The sequence below is a fragment of the Squalius cephalus genome (assembly GCF_949319135.1).
Source record: "Squalius cephalus genome assembly, chromosome: 14".
NCBI lineage: Eukaryota > Metazoa > Chordata > Actinopteri > Cypriniformes > Leuciscidae > Squalius > Squalius cephalus.
The window spans coordinates 16,045,834-16,067,925 of record NC_137135.1 but is presented as its reverse complement, the minus strand read 5'-3'; positions in this window follow the sequence as shown (position 1 = coordinate 16,067,925).

The following is a 22,092-nucleotide window of genomic DNA, read 5'->3' as shown; positions in this document are numbered from 1 at the left end:
CCCTATGATCCAGACACACTAATGTTGTATTTTAACACCCACTATGATATTTTCTACTTGAATCAAAAACATTTACATTAATTTTTTTTTTTTTTTGTCAACATTTTCCATGCCGCTAGTCTGAACTTGCAGGAGAAAGTGAAATCTATAGTAGAATGGTAGCTACATTATGCTATTTCTAGCTAGAAAAAAGCTAGAAAAACAAGTGAAAATTATTTTAAAGACAACCCTAAAGACGAAATATAAAAAATGTAAACAATTATTTACATAGAATGAAGAAAATATCCTCAAAGACTGGCTGGAATTCACTCTTATGTCAATAAACATGTCCATCTCCCACAATATTTCATTGAATATAGGTAACATAACTTAACCACTTTTTGTTCTTTAAGTGTAACTGAATCTCCCTCTACTGGATTTATTAACAGAACCATTACCTTTTAGTGTAAAGGCACAAATGAGCCCTCTGCACTGGATTGGACGGAGGTAGATCAGAAGATCATCTTCCTTCAAATAGTAGACAGGGCTGTTTATGTCGAATTTTCATGTCTAACATTCAGCTCTTACTGAAGTTCTCAACAAAGCCGTCGATACTGTGAGACCCTAAATTGTAACCTGAGATAGCACACAGTCGACCTTCACCTATCACAATACCAGTCTCCTCAAAAGCTTTCGGGTCTTTTATGAGAGGCTCAAATACCTTGTCTATCCCAAAACAATTTAAAGGCCTGCTCGTTGCAGAAGAGAACAAGTTGCATTTGATCTGTGGTGGATCTGTTATGAGGCAAAATATCTGTCAGAGTTAGATAAACTGCTACAATCTTATGTTTCTTTCTTGAAGAGCCAAGTGGATTGACAACTTCGAATGCATCCTGATAGAGTATCAGACCAAGCGAGGATGGCTCCATTTTAAGTAAAGGGTTGCACTGAGCTGCCTTCCCATCAATAATGTCCTGGAAAATACCCTCTGATGATGTTTGGGAACATGTTGCTGCATAATGTTCTTGAATAGACTTGCTTTTAAAAAGTGTAGTCAATGTTTCTTGAACAGGTACATACTGGGTAAACGATTCCCTACCTTTATCATTGTTACCTAGGAACAGAGGTACAGGCTCAACATCATTAAAATGTTTTTTTTAAAAGCGGTCTTTCTTTTCTGGTCCGTGCTCAAACGCCCACTGTTACAGGCAGTGAGGAGGTCTTCTTTTCTGAGTTTCACCATGATGTTATTGATTGTGGCCTCTGGGACTCCAAGGAGAGTTAGTTTGTCACTTAAGTTATTAAGCAAATTTGTCGGACTGATATCTTGGACATCTTGATATCCCTCAATAATAGTCTGTATTGTAGCAGCAGGCAGGTAGTTTAGCCTTAAGTTTAAGATAGAAGAGTGTGATATTTTGCAGAAAGAGGTATTCAGCACAGCAAGAGTCTCTTCTGGCTCATCATCAGAATGATCAGAGGGTGCACACGGAGTAAAAGATTCCATGGCAACGCACCTTTCTACATTATAAGGATCTACATGCACAACACTCTCATTTTTGTGTTTCCAAGAAATATGAGATGCAAAACTCGACACAATAGTGAAATTGCAACCACATCCTCTAAATGGACATTGAACTTGTAATCCTTCTTGTGACCTCAAATGACAAACTAAAGATGAAGATTCACACATAGCACAAAAGTCATATAGGAGTATCACATAATGGTAGCTGACTATTCCTTAAAAGCCCGTTTGCTTTGTGGTCTCTGTACATGTGAGCTTTAAGAGCATTAAGTTTAAAGTATGTTCTTGGGCATTCTGCCACACCACACTGATATACGTAATTAGAGATATTATTATGCAGCTTAATTTGCTGAATAAACTTAAGCACTGTATCAAAAACACTTCCACACGTGCTAAACTTGCAATGAAACATTTTCAGAAAAGAAACCACTAGAGATTAAAGAGAAAAGGTGGTCACACCACGTGGTGGTAAGAAAGGGTTATTATAGAACACGTAAAAATTAAATATGCGCTATGTATGTCAGACAAAAAGAGCGGTCAATGAAACAAACCTGACAGCACTCACTCAGATTGCAAACACATTTTCAGAAAAGACGATGAAAGAGAACAAGTGAATTCATGCTGTTCCTATGTGAAACCTGCTGAGAGCACGGCTGGCTATAGCTGGCTAACAAAGACCACTCCACGTGGTCAGATAGTGATCATCAAAAGATTATTTATGCATTTACATACGCTGTACAATTGGTTTACCTTATCCGTTTGCTAACTTAATTTTAATACTACTGATAATTTGCCGCCTTCTCCGAGGACAGAGCAGTGAAAGCCTTTCAACAGAACCCAGGCTCCAAAAAAATATTTAATATCGATGCTGGTTGGTTAATATGGAAGCATGTGGGTAGCAATATTGCAATGTAATATGCAAAATGACAATGCAATATGTAAAATGGCAATGCATTTCTGTATTTAAATTTACGTTTTCCATTACATTTGTGCAACGTTGGTGCAAAATGAAAATGAAAAATCAATTATAAATTTATATTTTCCATTTCATACACTAGTTTTAATATGTAAATTGAATACATATTTTAACGCTTTATAAGGTGCAAAATTAAAATTAAAATGCATTACAGAAATTATTAGATATGTCTAACATGTTCAAGCAAAAACTATAGCAAAATTATCATTTAAAAGTTATTTTTCTTAATTGCATTTACACTCACATTTAAGACACTTGCGATTGCATGTTCATTAAATGTCCCGTAATGAATGTAGCAAAATTCAATGAATGTGCAAATTGAAAATGCATTCCGAGCCTATCGGCGGGGCTCAGCAACAGGCAAACATAGGCTATGGTGTTACGTGTTTTGAGGTGTTGGAATGAAACACTGCAGCGGCAGAGCTGATACGAGCGTTAAATTCACTGGCAGATGAAGTGGAACATGAACAGAGAAATTATAGTGTTTCTGAAGATTATTACGCGTCTGCAGGTGACAGAACCAGTACGATGTTGGAACATCTGGGATCATTTTCTGCCTTATCATGCGTCGACACCTGTTTGGTGTCAACATTACTGCGCTGTTGTTGTCTGATGCTGGACTGTGTTAATGATGGTTTTGTTTTGTATAAAATATTCTCATTGTCTGATACACATATGCTTATCTTTATTATTATTACTATTAACTATAATTACCCAATAATGTTGGAGATCATACAGTTTTTCCTTACAAATACATAGGCCTATTACTCTGAGATTACAGAATAGGACAGGTCAAACAGGTCATAGCAACCGAAAAATGTGACCACTCTTTATTTCTTCATAACTGACTGTAATGTTCAATAAAGTGACTCATGTGATGTATGACCATTTCCCAATTCTATTTTATTAAGCATATTGATCAGATATTGATAAATCTATAGGTAGGCTACAGTAGGGTCACGGAATCTGACGGGTCAAATTCATAGAAGACTAGCCTTTTTTTAGTGAACGTGGAGCAGGTCGGGGGCTGGTGACGTCATCATCTATAATTCAGTGTCTAATATTTAAAAAAAAAAAAAAAGCAGCACAAACAAAACATTTTACATAAAAACTGCACAAACGGCACAAACAAACGAGATTACTTTGCGTGAATTTGGAGCATGTGGGTGGCTGAGTGACCTCAGAATGACCAATAAATATTATTTTAATATCTAAGAAACCGAAGCAGCACAAAATAAACGTTTACCGGCACAAACGAAGCACAAAAGCACAAACGATTGAGCCTATTTTAGGTGAATTTGGAACAGGTCGGGGGACTGGTGACGTCATCACCTGTAAAACCGAAGCAGCACAAACAAAACTTTAACCGGCACAAACGGAAGAGACTATTTTATTTGGAGCATGTGGGGGGTTGGGTGACCTCAGAATGACCTATAAATATTATTTTAATGTCTAAAAAACCGAAGCAGCACAAACAAAACTTTAACCGGCACAAACAAAAGAGACTATTTTATTTGGAGCATGTGGGGGGTTGGGTGACCTCAGAATGACCTATAAATATTATTTTAATGTCTAAAAAACCGAAGCAGCACAAACAAAACTTTAACCGGCACAAACAAAAGAGACTATTTTATTTGGAGCATGTGGGGGGGCTGGGTGACCTCAGAATGACCTATAAATACTATTTTAATTTCTAAAAAACCGAAGCAGCACAAACAAAAACATTTACAGCACTAACCATCACAAACGAAGTAAAAACGATTGAGCCTATTTTGTCAACGTTTTGCATTGGGTGGGAGGCCAACTTCACGCAGTGATCGGCTCGGAATGCATTCTCAATTTGCACATTGAATTTTGCTTGATTCATTGTGGGACATTTAATGAAAATGCAATCGCAAGTGTCTTAACTGTAAGTGTAAAGAAAAATGAAGAAAATTAAGAGTGCAATTAAGAAAAATAACATTTGAATAAATTATCATTTTGCTACAGTTTTTGCTTGAACATATTAAACATATCTAATCATTTCTGTAATACATTTTCACTTTTCAACTTATAAAGTGTTAAAATATGTATTCAATTTACATATTAAAACTAGTGTATGAAATGGCAAATGTAAATTATATAATTTAATTATCATTTTCATTTTGCACCAAACGTTGCACAAATGTAATGGAAAATGTCAATTTAAAGGGGGGGTACAATGGTGTTTCATGTATTCAGAGTTGTTTACACTGTTAAAGAGATGGATTCTCATGCTAAACATGGGCAAAGTTTAAAAAAAATATTTTGGACGAATAACGGAGAATTTCTGTGCCGAAAATCTTACTTCCGGGTTGGTGCAAGTTCCGGCTGTTTTTTTTTCGATCGTGGATCTAATGACGTAGATCAGAGTGGAACTCCTTATATGAGCATTTCTCTCGGAAAAGCTCGCCCGCGCACACGTCGACTAGAGGAGAGTGAGACCGCGCACATCAACGCGCTTCAACAGGAAATCATCGCCGCCAGCGCTGCATAGGATTTGTTCAAGAATGTCTCCAAAAAAGTGTGTATTTGGATGTGAGGGAAAGCTTACCGTGTTCAGCTTTCCAAAGAACCCAGTGTTACAGGAACAGTGGATGCAGTTTGTTTTTCCGGGGCAGCAACGGAGTGTAGGAAATGCGGTTATGTGTTCTGGTCATTTGAGTGACGAATGTTTTATTAACAAGGCCTCGACGCTGGATTTGCAAATCGTTTGCTATTAAAACGTGGAGCAGTCCCAGTGATAAAAGACCCCAGTCATGTAAGTACAACTGGATCAGATTTCTGTCTTTTGCTGGAAATCAGCGCTACCGCTTGACTCTATAGCTCCGCCTCCAGGACCTCGGCTTTTCCCGGAGAGAATCGGAAAGCTGTTTTTTCTTTTAAAATTATAATAAAACTAAACACTTTTTGGAGATATTAAGGATGCACTACTACTCTATAGGTACTCAAGATTAACATGAGGTTAGGTGAAACTGTGCATGTTATGTACCCTTTAAATACAGAAATGCATTGCCATTTTACATATTGCATTGTCATTTTGCATATTACATTTCAAATTGAATATTGCTATGCTTCCATAGGTTTAAGTTGCGCACGCAGTTTTTTTAGATACAGACAGCTTACATGACACATGCTCTGCTTTTCCACCCTGGTTCGCCAAGCACAAAGTAATGTTATAACATCTGAACATACCAGATGCTATATTCAGCTTAGCTCACAGATATAGCTAACTTACAGAATTAAATTAAGATACCAACATTGTCGTTTAATTAAAGCCCATATTTCAACTGACGTTTGCTTGTGTTTATTCAGTGACTGTAAAATCTACAAGCTACGTTTATGCTAGTGTGCAAACCACGACTTCAAGACCCCCCGATTACAAGACAGCAAAACAGAAGTCCTAATAACGTTAGAACAGCCTGTCCGGTAGCACGTGCAATCAATGCAATAATAACCTGAGCTAAGGAAGCTGACCGGGCTAATGCTTATTTTTTAAAGTCTGGGCTAACGTTATTTGAGCTATCGTCATTGTGGTGGTTTTCCATTAACGTTAGCATACGTTACAAGCTCAGCTCGCCTCGACTCGATTCTACTCACCATGTTTGCTTTTTCATTGTGAATATATATAGTGCCTTGTACCTGCATGTGGTACCTTTTGGTTACACTTTATTTTAAGGTGTAAGTATTACAGTGTAATTATACATTTAAGTACTGAGTAATAATAATTAACTACATGTACTTACTATAGGGTTAGGATTAGGATGAGGGTTTGGTTTAGGGTTAATTGCATGTAATTATGCATAATTTATAGTTATTACTACAGTAATTACATGTAACATTACCCCTTTTTCTGTATGGATTGAGTAAGAAGATGCCACTTCATGTATACACTCACCTAAAGGATTATTAGGAACACCTGTTCAATTTCTCATTAATGCAATTATCTAATCAACCAATCACATGGCAGTTGCTTCAATGCATTTAGGGGTGTGGTCCTGGTCAAGACAATCTCCTGAACTTCAAACTGAATGTCAGAATGGGAAAGAAAGGTGATTTAAGCAATTTTGAGCGTGGCATGGTTGTTGGTGCCAGACGGGCCGGTCTGAGTATTTCACAATCTGCTCAGTTACTGGGATTTTCACGCACAACCATTTCTAGGGTTTACAAAGAATGGTGTGAAAAGGGAAAAACATCCAGTATGCGGCAGTCCTGTGGGCGAATATGCCTTGTTGATGCTAGAGGTCAGAGGAGAATGGGCCGACTGATTCAAGCTGATAGAAGAGCAACTTTGACTGAAATAACCACTCGTTACAACCGAGGTATGCAGCAAAGCATTTGTGAAGCCACAACACGCACAACCTTGAGGCGGATGGGCTACAACAGCAGAAGACCCCACCGGGTACCACTCATCACCACTACAAATAGGAATAAGAGGCTACAATTTGCACGAGCTCACCAAAATTGGACAGTTGAAGACTGGAAAAATGTTGCCTGGTCTGATGAGTCTCGATTTCTGTTGAGACATTCAGATGGTAGAGTCAGAATTTGGCGTAAACAGAATGAGAACATGGATCCATCATGCCTTGTTACCACTGTGCAGGCTGGTGGTGGTGGTGTAATGGTGTGGGGGATGTTTTCTTGGCACACTTTAGGCCCCTTAGTGCCAATTGGGCATCGTTTAAACGCCACGGCCTACCTGAGCATTGTTTCTGACCATGTCCATCCCTTTATGACCACCATGTACCCATCCTCTGATGGCTACTTCCAGCAGGATAATGCACCATGTCACAAAGCTCGAATCATTTCAAATTGGTTTCTTGAACATGACAATGAGTTCACTGTACTAAAATGCCCCCCACAGTCACCAGATCTCAACCCAATAGAGCATCTTTGGGATGTGGTGGAATGGGAGCTTCGTGCCCTGGATGTGCATCCCACAAATCTCCATCAACTGCAAGATGCTATCCTATCAATATGGGCCAACATTTCTAAAGAATGCTTTCAGCACCTTGTTGAATTAATGCCACGTAGAATTAGGGCAGTTCTGAAGGCGAAAGGGGGTCAAACACAGTATTAGTATGGTGTTCCTAATAATCCTTTAGGTGAGTGTATATATACTTATAGAAAATATTTCATGTTACATACCTGAGATGTGTTCCTTCTTCCAAAAAGGTTTGATTCTGGTACCGTTGGCCGCAGCAGCGATCCCACAATGCTATGCGGTGGCTGTAAAATAATGCTTCTACTGTGTAGTTACAATAAAATTACATGACTGTCCATAAATTTCCCATCATGCATTTGCATTTACAATAAAAACATGAATACAATATGTTGTTGTCAAATTTATTGTAAAAATTATATCAATTGCTAACAGTGTGTATTAGTATTTTTCTCAAAATTCTCTTAACTGTATTTCTTTATCTTTACATTTTTGCATTAATTAGTTCCTTTATTTCTGTGTTGTAGTATTATTACACCAAGTATTTTAGTATTATATATACCTCTGCTTTCAAAAATATTAAAGAATAAAACTTATTGACCCCAAATGTATAAACAGTAGTGTATATTATTTTTAATTGTACATTTAAACAAAATATTTATACTCAACTTTTTTTTCCACCTTTTACTTTATTAGCTAAAGCTATGATTTTAATTGTTTTGATTTTCATGATTTTCAGGCCTCCATTTAACCAAAGAACAGGCCTGTTTAGATGCCCAGTGGATCCAAATAAATCATTATGATCCATTTGGTCTAAATAGTAATTGCTCACCATATTGTGAACCTGTATTTAATCTCTGATTTTCAAAATGTGCCACATGTGATTCGGAGCAGCTATCAATCTGTGAGGCTTAGTGCATGAGATAAAATAACGAAAGCCTTGTTAGATTAACAATAAAGCCCTTTTTACCCACAAATCTCTGAATGTGCTTTAACTGTGCACACAGAAGCATGTTGTCAATCTGCCTAGAATAGTGATTTCACAGCTTGGAACTGCATAAATCCTGTATTTAAACACTGATGTCCCATTGCCATTACATCCAACTGAACAGACCAATAACTTTTTCCACAATCAAAGTGTTACGTGACAACTGATTTTCAGGCTTTTACTGCAGATCCAGCTTGAGGGATGCATAGGAAGTGCTCTACATGTCATTCCATCAATACAGTAATGGTACCGTACAACTCAATTAGAGGCGAGCGACAGATTAGTCATTATCACTATTACATGTGAAAACTCCAGCTTTTCAAAACAGAACCGTATTTTATAGAATACTGGGTGTACTACATATTTTTACTGTTATGTATTATGGTGTTTATCAATCCAGGGCTGTCGTCAGTGGGGCACACTGAGGTCCCCTATGGCATCAGTTTCTTATTGGGCCCAGGGGAGAAGGGGACCACCCATACAAATTTTATTCCAGGCCCTGTGAAGCTTAGCAGCAGCTCTAAATCTACTACCTCCTCATTGTTCCCTCTCAGTAGGCATCAGTGGCTCTGATCAATAAACACTATCCTATGCCAGTATGCAACACTTAGTCCTTTGTGTGGGTCAGCATAGTCGTGGACACTGCATCCAATAATTATGTTAAATTGAGTGCAACTGTTCATTGACATGACGTGCAAGAGTGTTCTTCTAAACTACTGCATGACTGAACCTGACATTGGACATTAGATATGGTCTCTGACTTTCTTAAGTGATCTATATATGATGCAACAATTTTTCCAAGGGCCTGGACATGCCGAAAAGGTCATATCACTTATTCCATGTTTCAAAAATTGCATTTCTTTACACATACACAGTATACAATTGTAATCGAAATTATTCAACCCCCATTGCAAATCAGGTTCATTGGGAACATTTACAAACTTGCAGCATTTTGCAATGAATAAATCAAACAAAGGTAATTGAAATGGCTCAACACAACAAATGTTTCAAGTGATTTCCCCAAATTCGACTGAAAATGCAACTTTTAATGCCTTCTGCTGTTTTAAAATTATTCAATCCCTTCATGGCAAGAACTTTTAGTACTTACTAGAACACCCTTTTGCTGTTATGACCTGCTGCAAACGAGATTTATAACCAGACACCAGCTTCTGGCAGCGTTTCTGAGGAATCTTAGCCCATTCCTCAAGAGCAATGGCCTCCAATTCATTAATATTCTTGGGTTTACGTGCTGCAACTGTAACCACCTTCTTTAAATCCCACCAGAGATTTTCTATGGGGTTCATGTCAGGTGACTGTGATGTGACTGTAGAATCTTCCAGGACTTCTTCTGCAACCAAGCCTTGGTGGAATTTGAGGTATGCTTGGGATCATTGTCCTGTTGGAAGGTCCAATGATGCCCAAGCTTCAGCTTCCTCACTGACAGCGTGATGTTTTCTCCTAGGATTTCCTGATACTTCAATGAATCCATCTTGCCTTCCACACACTGCAGGTTTCCAGTGCCAGAGGATGCAAAGCAGCCCTAGAGCATCACCGAGCCCACCATGCTTAACTGTAGACAGTGTTCTTTTCTGCTTTCCCCCAAAATCTGGTTGCAGCCGTTAGTAGCTTCCTTTTTCTGCCCCGTCCAGGTAGTGTAACCACTGTTCCTATAACTATGAACTTCCAACGGTGTCTCTAGGAACATTTAGTGCCTTCACTATCTTTTTTGTATCTTGTTCCTTGTTTGTGAAGGGCTATGATATCTTCTCTTAATTTTTTGGACCATTCTTTTGATCAGGTGTGCTTGAGACAACACCTGTTTAACAGATTTGCTCTGTTGTGAGGGATTCTATTCAGGGGGTTGAATAATTTTGAGACTGCAGAAGACATTAAAAGTATTACATTTTCAGTTGAATTCGCAGAAACCACTTGAAACATTTGCTTTGATTTGATCATTGCAAACAGCTGAAAGTCTGTAAATGTTGCCAATAAACCTGTTTTGCAATGGGGGTTGAATAATTTCGATAACAATTGTATACCTTGTATATGTATGTATAGAAATGCTTCATGGTTGCATTATTTCCATAAGATTGCATTTATTTGATCCATATTCATATATAGATATTTGAGAATTATCAACATGCAAGTTGAATGAATTCCCACTGGACACATCAGCCTGATCTCAGAGTAGCCTACACAATGGGACATCCCCTAAAACATTATTTCATAATTAACTTTAGCAGTGACTTTCCCTCGAAGAGAAAATCAATTTATCTTAATTAACTGATTTGTGTGCCATAATGTAAGGCAGATATTAGTAACAGGTCAAGTTATTGATCTGCTGAGAGCCACATTTTGGACAGGCATCAATGGTATGTTGCCCTGGAGTCAGAGAGAGCCACACATAGAATGACACCACATTGATCTGTGAACTGCAGGCCCCTGAGTGAAATACATCCAGTTGAGATACTGTGAAGACTGTATGCAGTACCTCAAACAGTCATTTACTAAACTCTCTGAATCATTTCAAGATGTCGCATGGATAGATTCCCGTGATAGAAGTTAAAAAAGGATTGTCAGATTGTTACTGTGTGACAGTGCTTGACTTCTTTTGCAGATGTGTATAGTTTACATGAATGAGGGTGAGGGCACAATGACTTTTCCTGCTCTATCGTAGGCAAGTGTTTTCAATTACTGTGCTCCACGGCTCAAGCAAACGCTGTCCTTAAAAAGACACAGACATGCAACAGGCTAACTGATGTTAATGTCTTATTGAGCCAGAACCATTCCTGTGTAGAGAATACATTGTTTTGTTAGGCCTTGCAATGGTGAGAACATCATTATAGAATGTTCGACCAGCTCTTCGATCAACTTTTAAGGTATATCAAACTATTCGACTTTTTGTTCAATATTTCTGTAGGACACAATCTGAAAATCTTCTCATCATTTGTTTTCTGCTTGCAATACTTAGCGGTTAGAGATGGTTAATTAGCATGCTATGTCACTGAACACATCACATAGATGCTTATCATAAAGTTTCTGAGAAAGAATAAAAATAAAACATAAAAACCTTAAAGGGGTCATGACATGAGAAACCAAATTTGCCTTGATCTTTTGGTATTTAAGAGGTCTTTGTACCATTAAAAACTCCTGCAAGTTTCATAGCTTAAGACGTCCTCCCCATTATAAACGAAGCATTTATTTAATCAAGCTCTAATTACAGCTCGTTGGGGATCCATGGTACGAAGTGACGTCACGGTACGAAGTGACGTACCAGTCGTTTGCATTTGACCGCCTCCAGCGCAAGACAACTACGCCTCATTTCGCATCATCGCATCGTTGTCACGCCCACAGGTGTTCAGTCTACGTGCAGCGAGTGGGTCTGTTTACAAGAAGATTGCGATGCCACGCAGATGTGCGCAGATGTGCTGTTCCTGGCTGTGGACAAACAAAAGGTTTGAATACGCTGCCGAACGATCCAGACTTCAGGGAAAAATGGATGCAGTTTATTTTTTGCAGACATCCCGGTCACGGCAGTGTTAATTTAAGCGTGTGTTCTCTACATTTCAAGGATGACTGTTTTGAGAACAAATCGCAGTATAATGCTGGCTTTGCCAGAAAACTTTTGCTTAAAGATCAGGCCGTTTATTCTGGGCCCAACAACGACGCCGCAAATTGTAAGTAATGTATTTCATCTTAAAACTACTTTTAGCCAATGACGTTAGCCAATCATAATAGTGGGCGTTAACACTGAACTCTTAAAGGGGAAGCACCCCCAAAACAGACTGTTTGAATTAGAGGACGAGAAAAAGGGTGGGAAAAGGTCATAAACCACTAAAATTTAAAAGCGTTTTGTCCAAAAAACTATAGTAATACTATAATTGCACCTAAGGGAACATAATAAAACAAAAACAAAAACCATGTCATGGCCCCTTTAACGTCAAGCTGAGCCCAGTTGGGACTTATACATCACTGGAGTCACTTAAAAACTTTTGAATATGGACATTTGCCAACAATTAGCTTGAGAAACTTAAAGGTCTTTCTTTGGTTTACCAGCAATTATCCATTGAACTAAAAATCTGGCATGTGAAACAACAAGCCTCAATTATGAAACATTCTCTGGGGGAACGAAAACAAAATTTTGATGCAGTATTCTACTAAACTAATTTCCTGTTTATTTTCCCAACCAAAATGGTGTAGATGGACCCAAATGTGGATCACATAGCATTATGCAGCAAAATCCAAACTGGGGAAAAATGTGATGGTAGATAAGTTGTGGGAAGGAGGGGTGATCAATTCTAATACAAATAATACTCATTAATAATATTATTAAAATTACTGCATGTTGTTTAGGTAGCAACATTGTTCTGAAACAACACATCTATGGTAACATACTAAACTGTAAATTCACTGTAAAAGCAATGACTTAAACTTTACAGTTTAAATAATACAGGTTTTTACAAGACAAAAACGTTTCATAAAATGATAAACCTCACATTTAAGCTTTTAAAGGACTTCAAAACCAGTCAAAACCCTTTTGTAGCATCTCTTCTCTGCTCTGATGACGTGTTTACTGGCGCGAAGGCAGGACAACCTATCAGCATTAGCAAACACAACCATGCAAACAATTCTCAATGGACAAAATCAAGTCCCATAATATTTCTTCTTCAAGAAGCCGTTTCCATTAGATATACTTCACAGTAGGGAAGAAAAGATGTTCATGACTTTGACTTGAATTAAAAGCAGAAATAAAGTGATTATGCCTGTACAAAGCAGTGTTGCACACCATTGAATCAGACATTTAAAGGTAGAATTAAAAAAAAAAAAGCCACACACACACACACACACACACATGTCTGGTTCACTATCTTTGTGGGGACTCTCCATAGACGTAATGGTTTTTATACTGTACAAACTGTACATTCTGTCCCCTTACACTAACCCTACCCCTAAACCTACCCATCACAGGAAACATTCTGCATTTTTACTTTCTCAAAACAACTCATCCTGTGTGATTTATAACCCTTTTGAAAAGTGGGGACCGCTGGCTGGTCCCCACAATGTAGGTGATCTCAGGTTTTACTATTCTTATGGGGACATTTGGTCCCCACAATGTAATATAAACAAGGGCACACATTACACACACACACACACACACACACACACACACACACACACACACACACACACACACACACACACACACACACACACACACACACACACACACACACACACACACACACACACACACACACACACACGTTAATACCAATCAGAGCACACGTGAGGAAGATACCACCACCCAAATAAGCCAGTCCTTTGCCCCTGGTGTTCAGCCCCTGCCAACACACACAAAAAGATGTACATCAAATAAATCGTCACTTTGGGGCTGGGTTTGAGTATAAAGCTCAATCAACTTAGTCAAACAGAAAACCAAAATAAAGAAAAAAAAATTGTTGCAACTAATGAGTCAGAAAATAAGTAATGAGTCAGTAAATAACCAGTTACTTAGAGCAAAGACCAATGGCAACAAAATACAAACATAATACATTTCAAAAGAAAAATCAATTAAGAAAACACCACAACTTATATAAAATTACATATCAAACAAACAAATCTAATGCAACTGGAAAGAGCAAGTAAAATAAAACTAAAGAAACCCACAAAGAAAGATGATTAGAATTAAAGAAAAAGCAATTGACAATTCAGACTTTAGAAACGATCCTAAAAGTCAAAAAGACCATTACAAATCAAAAACAACACAACAGTCGGAAAACAAAAAAAAAAGATCAACACAATTAACTGAAAACCCAAATTATTTTGGAAACAGAACAACACTGCTGCCGTGAATGAACGCGAAACACCCTGACTGGAATGCAGGTATGGGCCTTCGCGAAAATGAGTCAATGTTTTATCAAGAAACCGTATTTTCTCTGGCGAGGAACAGAGCAGAGAAACAACAGCAACCCAATTACTGTATCAGATTCTCACGACGTCTCCAGTGTCCACATCCAGTTTGTGCAAACAGCGATAACAGTAACAAGCTCGTACAGCGGAAGACGGAATCAATGCTCTCCAACACAAATCAACGTCTCGGCTCGGGTGCTTGCATCCGGTTTCCAGGAAGTGGTGACGGAAGTGCGTTAACGACGCAGCGGTTCACAAAAAGTGACGCATAACAGGCAGCACATACATTACTGTTTTTATAGCCCAGGGGCGCAGATAATAGGCTGGAATGGCAAATAACAATGACGAAAGCAAAATTGCCCTTCCTGCCACACATGCTTCCACATTCTGAACAATGTAGTTTTTCACCACAGCGGTTTCTTTTTGAGGCCAACAGTCAAAGTGGCCCATTTCAAGGGCTGAGTGTCACTGCCGAAGCATGTCAGTATCTCAGAATTAACATGAGTCATGAATCACTTCAGAAATCACTTAAGATTCAGATTATTCCATATTTCTGAAGCATTCAAAGAAACCAGTGTTATTTTTACACCATGCATGCAGATTAGTGAGAAAATGGGCTATAGTTTAAGCATTGAAACGTACAGCTGTGGCAATCAGATCACCTCTTGTGAGCCTACAGAAGTGTGTCTTAATCAAACCTTCTACAGAAGCTCACCCTTCATTTATTAGTAGGGTATGGCCAGACTTTATCTCATAAAGTTAATATTCAGATGGGAATATTACACCACTAGAGAAAAGATTGGAAGCCATCAGCTGCTAGATAAAGGAGTAGTCATTAATGGATATCTTTCAGTCATACACATAATCTCAACGAATACAAAGAAGTATGAAAATGTCCTATGATTTGCATGCGAAAACTCCCATACATCTTTTCTGTGAGGTCACCAAAGGATCACTGTTTATGCTCAATGGAGTGAAACTGGAGTGGATAAAAGATTTATTAACATTTGCCCATGAATGCACAAAACATTTCCTGTTAAGGAGCAGGATTTATTTTCAGAATTAGATCCTCTAAAGACTTGAGTATGATTTACTCAAATGCATTGACCTCTTATGAAATGTTTGCTACTCAGTGATGAATGTTAATCAAATAAATCAGTGATAAAAGATCTCTGGATCTATTTAACATATTAAATTAGGTTGATTTTATGCTGTATAAGAACCCAAATTATATATTTTTTGGAGGCAACTGATTGTTTAACTGATGCTGGTGTCCACTACATGTAAAAATATAAACCTATGTAACCATTCACATTTGACCCATATCCCCATAATATTATATGTCTGTCCTCTTTATTTGACATTGTGCATTTAATTTATGGCAACATAAATTCAACATGGCTGATGAAAGTCGTGAAGCACCAAGTATCTCTAAAATATGCACCTCTATAATACTACGAGGTCCAGATTTAAGGGACACTTTTAATCAGGTAACATTTCACAGGGATTTTTGTTTTGTTTTTATTTTTTGTTTTAACATTTTTTGAAACACAATATGCTTAGCCTATATGTGAGTTTGTTGTGCGTGTGTGTGAGTGCAGGGTTGTGTATGTGGAGATGGGAAGGTTGTCTACCAACATTTAACCATTATTCAGTCAAAAGGCCTGTATTATTTTCTACAGAGACAGATATCATAATTTTTTTATTATATTATGTTATTTTATAAATTGATAACAATTGTCATAGGTAAATGTGATAAAAATGGCATATTCTTTGCTTAACTACAGATTGCTGTTGGCTTTCATTACATTGCACCCTAAATGTATGATGACCACTACTGTGATGACAGCTGCTGGTTTCCGTACAATGAAAGTCAATAGTGACCAAACAATATTTAAATTTACAAAACAAAAATATATATTTAGTCTGTTCCACACATAGCTATCACACAGCTTCAGAAGACCTGGAATATATAATATATAATTTATTATTTGTTATTTCACCTTTGTGGAGCTTGAGATGGTTTTAATTAAAGGTGAACTATTCATTTAAGATATTCCCACTATTCTAATAATTCAACGACCAGGAAAGGGAGAAACTCATGTGAAAATGGTCTACTGGGGCAAAAGAGACTTGTTTCTATCCGTTTGTTTCTCTCTTATTACTCTCTTTCCTTTTTCCAACTCTCCCCATCGTAACACATCGGGTCTCAAGGGATACTTCAGTCTCAGCTGACCCGGAGTCCAGTCCCTGCGGATTTAAAAGATGTTTTTACATCGTTACAGTCTTCAGTCTTACAGGTCATCTAAGAATCTGCAGAGCACACTGGGACACATATTCTCCTCTTCCTCATCCACAAGGACAGCCGCCAGTTCAACTCGACTTGTCTGACAGTAGGCTGTGATTGATAGGGACTGCAAGGGGCAAGGGACCGTCGGTGAATGCCAAAGGCTGATGCTAACTGGCCCTGATGGTGCTGACAGAGAAGAGGCTTTACAAATCAGTGCTCACTGATGGAAATCAACCTCAGATTAGCCACAAGCAAGAGATAAAGCATACTGACAATGTCAAGTCCATCCCAGCAATGACACCATTGACCACACAGTAATGTAAGCACTGTAATGCTCAATGCAATCAAAAGGCTATCACTATTTTAACCGGAAATGATCTTCATTTGTCAATCATAACCATTATGTAACACCAGTAAACCATCCACCGTAAGAAATTCAGACAGTAATAGAATGAGTTACAAACAGGATGGGAAATTAATTATTAAATTAACCCATAAGCCACTGTGACTGATGAATGTTGAGTTTTAACAGCCATGCAGAATTGAACAAATGCACAAAGCATTAAATCCTGACAGCTGTTATATCTATTTTTTGTTTGTTTGTTTGTTTGTTTTTAAATATCAGATTCCTTTTTAAAACTCGAACACTTTAAACGGAGAACAAAACATAAGCTGATGAAAAAGTCAAACTGTTCCTGGCATTGTAAGTGGACTCTTTTTGGGTATCTCTCCAAACAGTAGTCAACATTTGAAGTGGATCAAAACCTTTCATCAAAGTTATACATGAATTTTGAACAATACCCGTTCTTGTCTTAGAACAACTTTGATTAACTTTTTGTATCCACTTCAAATGTTGACTACTATACAATAATAATAATAATAATAATAATAATAATAATAATAATAATCCAATATTTAAACAAATTCTTTATTTTAGATTTACTTAATATAATTTATCAATTGATTCTGAAGCAAATGTAGTTGCTTTGCCAGTTATCTAACTAATCTAATTTAATTAAAATGAATAAAAGTAAATGAATTCATAATTATGTACACTTTTGTATTTTTTTTTTTTTTTTTTTTTTTGAAGGAAGTCTCTTATGCTCACCAAGGCTGCACTTATTTGATCAAAGAACAGTAATATTGTAAAACATTATTTGAAATTCAAAGAACTGTTTTCTATTGTGATATATTTTAAAATTCAGTCATTTATTCCTGTGATCCAAAGCTGAATTTTCAGCATCATTACTCCAGTCTTCAGTGTCACATGATCCTTCAGAAATCATTATAACAATTCTGAAAACAGTTGTGCAGCTTAATATTTTTGCGAAAACTGTGATATATTTTTTTTTTTAGAATTATCTAGTGAATAGAAAGTTAAAAAGAACAGGATTTATTTAAAATATTTACATTATTGATGTCTTTACTGTACCTTTTAATCACTTTAATGCTCACAGCAATAAAAACACAGAATTAAATTGGTGTGGAATCTGTTCTTATCCCATACGAACACTGAGTGAATTGGCTCAGATGAGCATTATGAGAAAATCAGAGAGCAGAGCATGCAAAGTGACGTGGCTAACTGCTTTAATCCTCAAACTGAATGCTTTGAGAGCAGCCCATACAGGCTCTTGGCACGGGGGGTGATGTCGGTTTTGGTTCTCTGGTTTTATGAGAATTATAAATAATCTTTCAATGACAGAAGAAACAGCATGATTTTTAATCAGCTTAACGGTGGCAATCAAAATATCATCTTAAATGCAAATTTAAGAATAAACAAACTGTGATAATGTTGAAAAAGCAAGAATTATAATTACAAAATGAAGGATGATTACATCATTAGCATCACAGCTTGACCAACACCCAATTATCCAGTACATTTGAAATATTAAAATCTCTATCGGTTTTGTGCAAATAACAGATTTAAAAAAAAAAAATTAGACCTCACATTGTGACTATTCACCAGGTCCAGGTCTGTCTGACATTGTTTCCAACCAGCATAATCATATTCCCTTGTGATGTCTGCAGACAACCTTTTTCCTCTGAACAGAGTGCTTTTGATGAGGATCTCTTAGATCTCGACTCAGCCTCCCTTATCTCCACTGACATATGCCATCGATCTGAAATAAGAGAAAAAAAACACCTCGGTCTCTCCAATAGCAGGTGTAATGTGAAAGGCCTCAGTGTGATTCAAGGTTCAACTAGATGTACATACAAATAGTTCAGTTTGTGAGAAATAAATAACAGGGCTCTTAAAGTGAGGTTGTGTATAGTAGGCCTGGCCTTACTGGAAGATCATTATGTTATGCATTCGTTTGTTTGCTTCCTGATTACACCAGATCTGAGCCATTAACTCCTGTATATGAAATGGGCCGTCAATTGGACCTTCAATCACAGGGTAAGGCTCTGAGTTTGAGCTGTCCAGAAAATCTAATGTTTGGGGACAAAGGTAAAAAGAATATTAGAGAATAAAACTGAATAGTGTCAGAGTCTTGTGGTTAGGGAATGTGCTTCAACATCAAGAGACACTGTGGAAGCCTAGTGGGAGAAGTGTAAAAAATGCTTAAAACAATAAAAAGACTAAACTGATTTTAAGATATATCCCATGAAAACAAGTCTTAACATGTTAATTTATCTTGTGGATTTGAGGATGTTTTAAATAAGACCTTTTTTTTTTTTTTTTAATGATGTCCATTGTCAATTGAGAGTTCCTCAGTTCATGTGGTACACATTATGTGAAAATGCTATGACGAGCGTTTCTGAACTTAGCAAGCTAATGCAAATCATTTACATTATGAATTAGCCATCAACATGATTAATTATGCAGACACTTACATAAAAAAACACGCTACAATGCACTCACACAATTGCAAAAACACCAGCACACATATTCTTTAATAAGTGGGTCACATGTGGACATCAGCCGTTGAATGTATTTCCAAACAAGTTTTTATAAGTGGGTTAATGATGTGTAATTAGGTCTTCTAAGACTATAGAGGGATGCAGAGACAGTTAATACAGAAGAGCACAGGACAGAATTGCCCACAGGGCAAATCAGCAGCTTTTATTTGGCTACTGAAGCCCTGTTTCTTGCATCATGTGTAGCTGTGTGTTCGCAAAGAGAATTTAAAGTTGAACTGGTTTCAGTTAGGAAATGTTTCATATTTCAATAAGAAACATGATCCTTATTATGTAAACATGATCCATATGGATCATGTTTATATACTAAGGATCATGTTTGGAAAGGGAACAAAGTATTTAGGTGAAAGTTTTTGGACTGAGCCAGTACCTGAACATGGAGGTGAATATTCGCAGAAGTGGCCAATCTGCCAAAATGTCTTCAAAGGCACAGAGGCACCTGATCCAGGAAGTTAAAAAATATCTTTAAAAAAAGTTTCAGAGAACTGCAGGCATTTCCAGCTCCAGCTAAGGTCATTATGACTCCCTCATAAGAAAGAGACAAAAAAAAATTGTCATCAAGAAAGAGTAGCATGGCAGAAAATACTGCCCACCAAGAGGATCAACAAAGCTTATCTCATGTTTGCTCAAAAGCACCTGGATGATCCACAATTATTTTGAGGATATAGAGTACTATATTCTATGGACAGATGAGTCGAAATTGACCTTTCTGTAGGAGAAAGGAGTCATGTGGAGTAAAGCGAATACAGAACTCCACTGTGTGATTGCAAGGGGATGTGTTTCTGCACTGGAATCCTGGACACATGAATTCTGCTGTACAGTTATTAATGAGAATATCTGACCATCATTGTGTCAGCTGAAGCTAGTGTAGTTGGTGAGCAAGACAGTGAACCAAAGCCCAGAAGGATTTACACATCTGAAACATAGGTTGTGAAGTGGTCAAAGTTCTGACTTGAATCCTACAGAGACGATGTGGCAGGACCTGAAAAGAGCAATTCATTCTTGAGAATCTACCAGTCTGTCAGAGTTCTGCAAAGAGAGTTGCCCAAGATTCCTCAACAGAGATGAACAGGGCTCATATCAAATTATAGGTGATGTTTATTTGTAGTTACTGCTGTTATGGTATCCAACCAGCAGGTTTAATGGGGGCATTTACTTTTTCACAGTGATGATATGACTCTATATTAACTGTTTTCATTTAAAGAGCAAATTAAACACTAAAATTTGCACAATGTTTCCTTTTCAATATTTCAAATTTGCACAAATTTAGTTCTTAAAATAGGTTATCATAGAATTGTATAAGGCAAATATTTGATTTTGATTTTCAGAGTTTTTCGATGTGCCAGTGTAAATTTGAATCAGTATTTATAACACAACTGTGTGCAGTCTACTACCCTACTAAATATACTGACAATTTAATATCTGCAAACATAGTCAAAAAGAGGAACAACATTTGAGTGCCTATATTATTGCATCCAAACACATTATTCATAACATTTTAGCACCTGTGAAAGTTGTAATTTACACAAAATATATGATGTTTTTCCCCAGAACCTTTGCGACATGTTTCTGGCTGCTCTGTCCTCGGTTATCTCAGCAAATAATTAAACTGCCCTCCTAACGCTGTTGCCTTTGCTATGCTGTTGACAAAGAGATTCAGGAGTCTGTGTCGGGACGATTAATGTGGTGAAGCGTCCCTTAACCCCCAATGTGCACACAATTCAAATTTAGAAACAACGTCATTCATTCCCTTCCAGTTCAAATCCAACTGATAGTCCATGACTGGCACACAAGAACCCATTTATGACACAACAGCCTAATGATAAAGTGTTTGTTTTTACTACGCAATAGGAATTTATAGGATCCCACTCCCTACACTGTTAAAGAGGCCATGCTAAAGGGTCCTCTTCCTACAAACCCTTTCATGAGACAAACATAACAGATAAAGGGAGAGAAGGTAAATTAAACTGAAATGTCTGTCAGATGAAGGAAGACCTTTAAAGGGTAATTGTGCGGTTTATCAAATATACAGTGTTTGTTTGATAGAGCAAGGCTCATTGAGGCGTATGTGTTCAGCAGCTGTGGATATTAACCACAACATTTAGAAGCCACTGCAACATGTTTGTTTAGAGCCTGGCATAATAATTGCCTCCTTCAATTCCTTTTCTACTGATGCTATTTCTGGCTGACTAAAGGTCTGAGACATGAGTGGGCTGCCCTTTTGCCAAGTCCCCCCTACCAGTAGCTACTGCCATATTGTTCAGTGTGCAATCCAATAATGTTCTTCTCCCTGTCGCACTGCAGGGTGTCATGTAAATTCATAAGTGACCCATTCATAACAACCAAGCATCACATATTGCCTTTGTATTGTGTCTTGTCATTCACAGGGATAAAGAATGAGCAGTTGTGTTCGGATTTTTAATTAGTCGGGCAGAACTGTGGAAGCGCAGGCCGAACTATCTGCATGAGGAAGCCTTCAGCCAAACCGTCCCTCATCTGGCGTAATGAAATTCTGGTATAAGTAGGGCCCGTTAGATTGGACAAA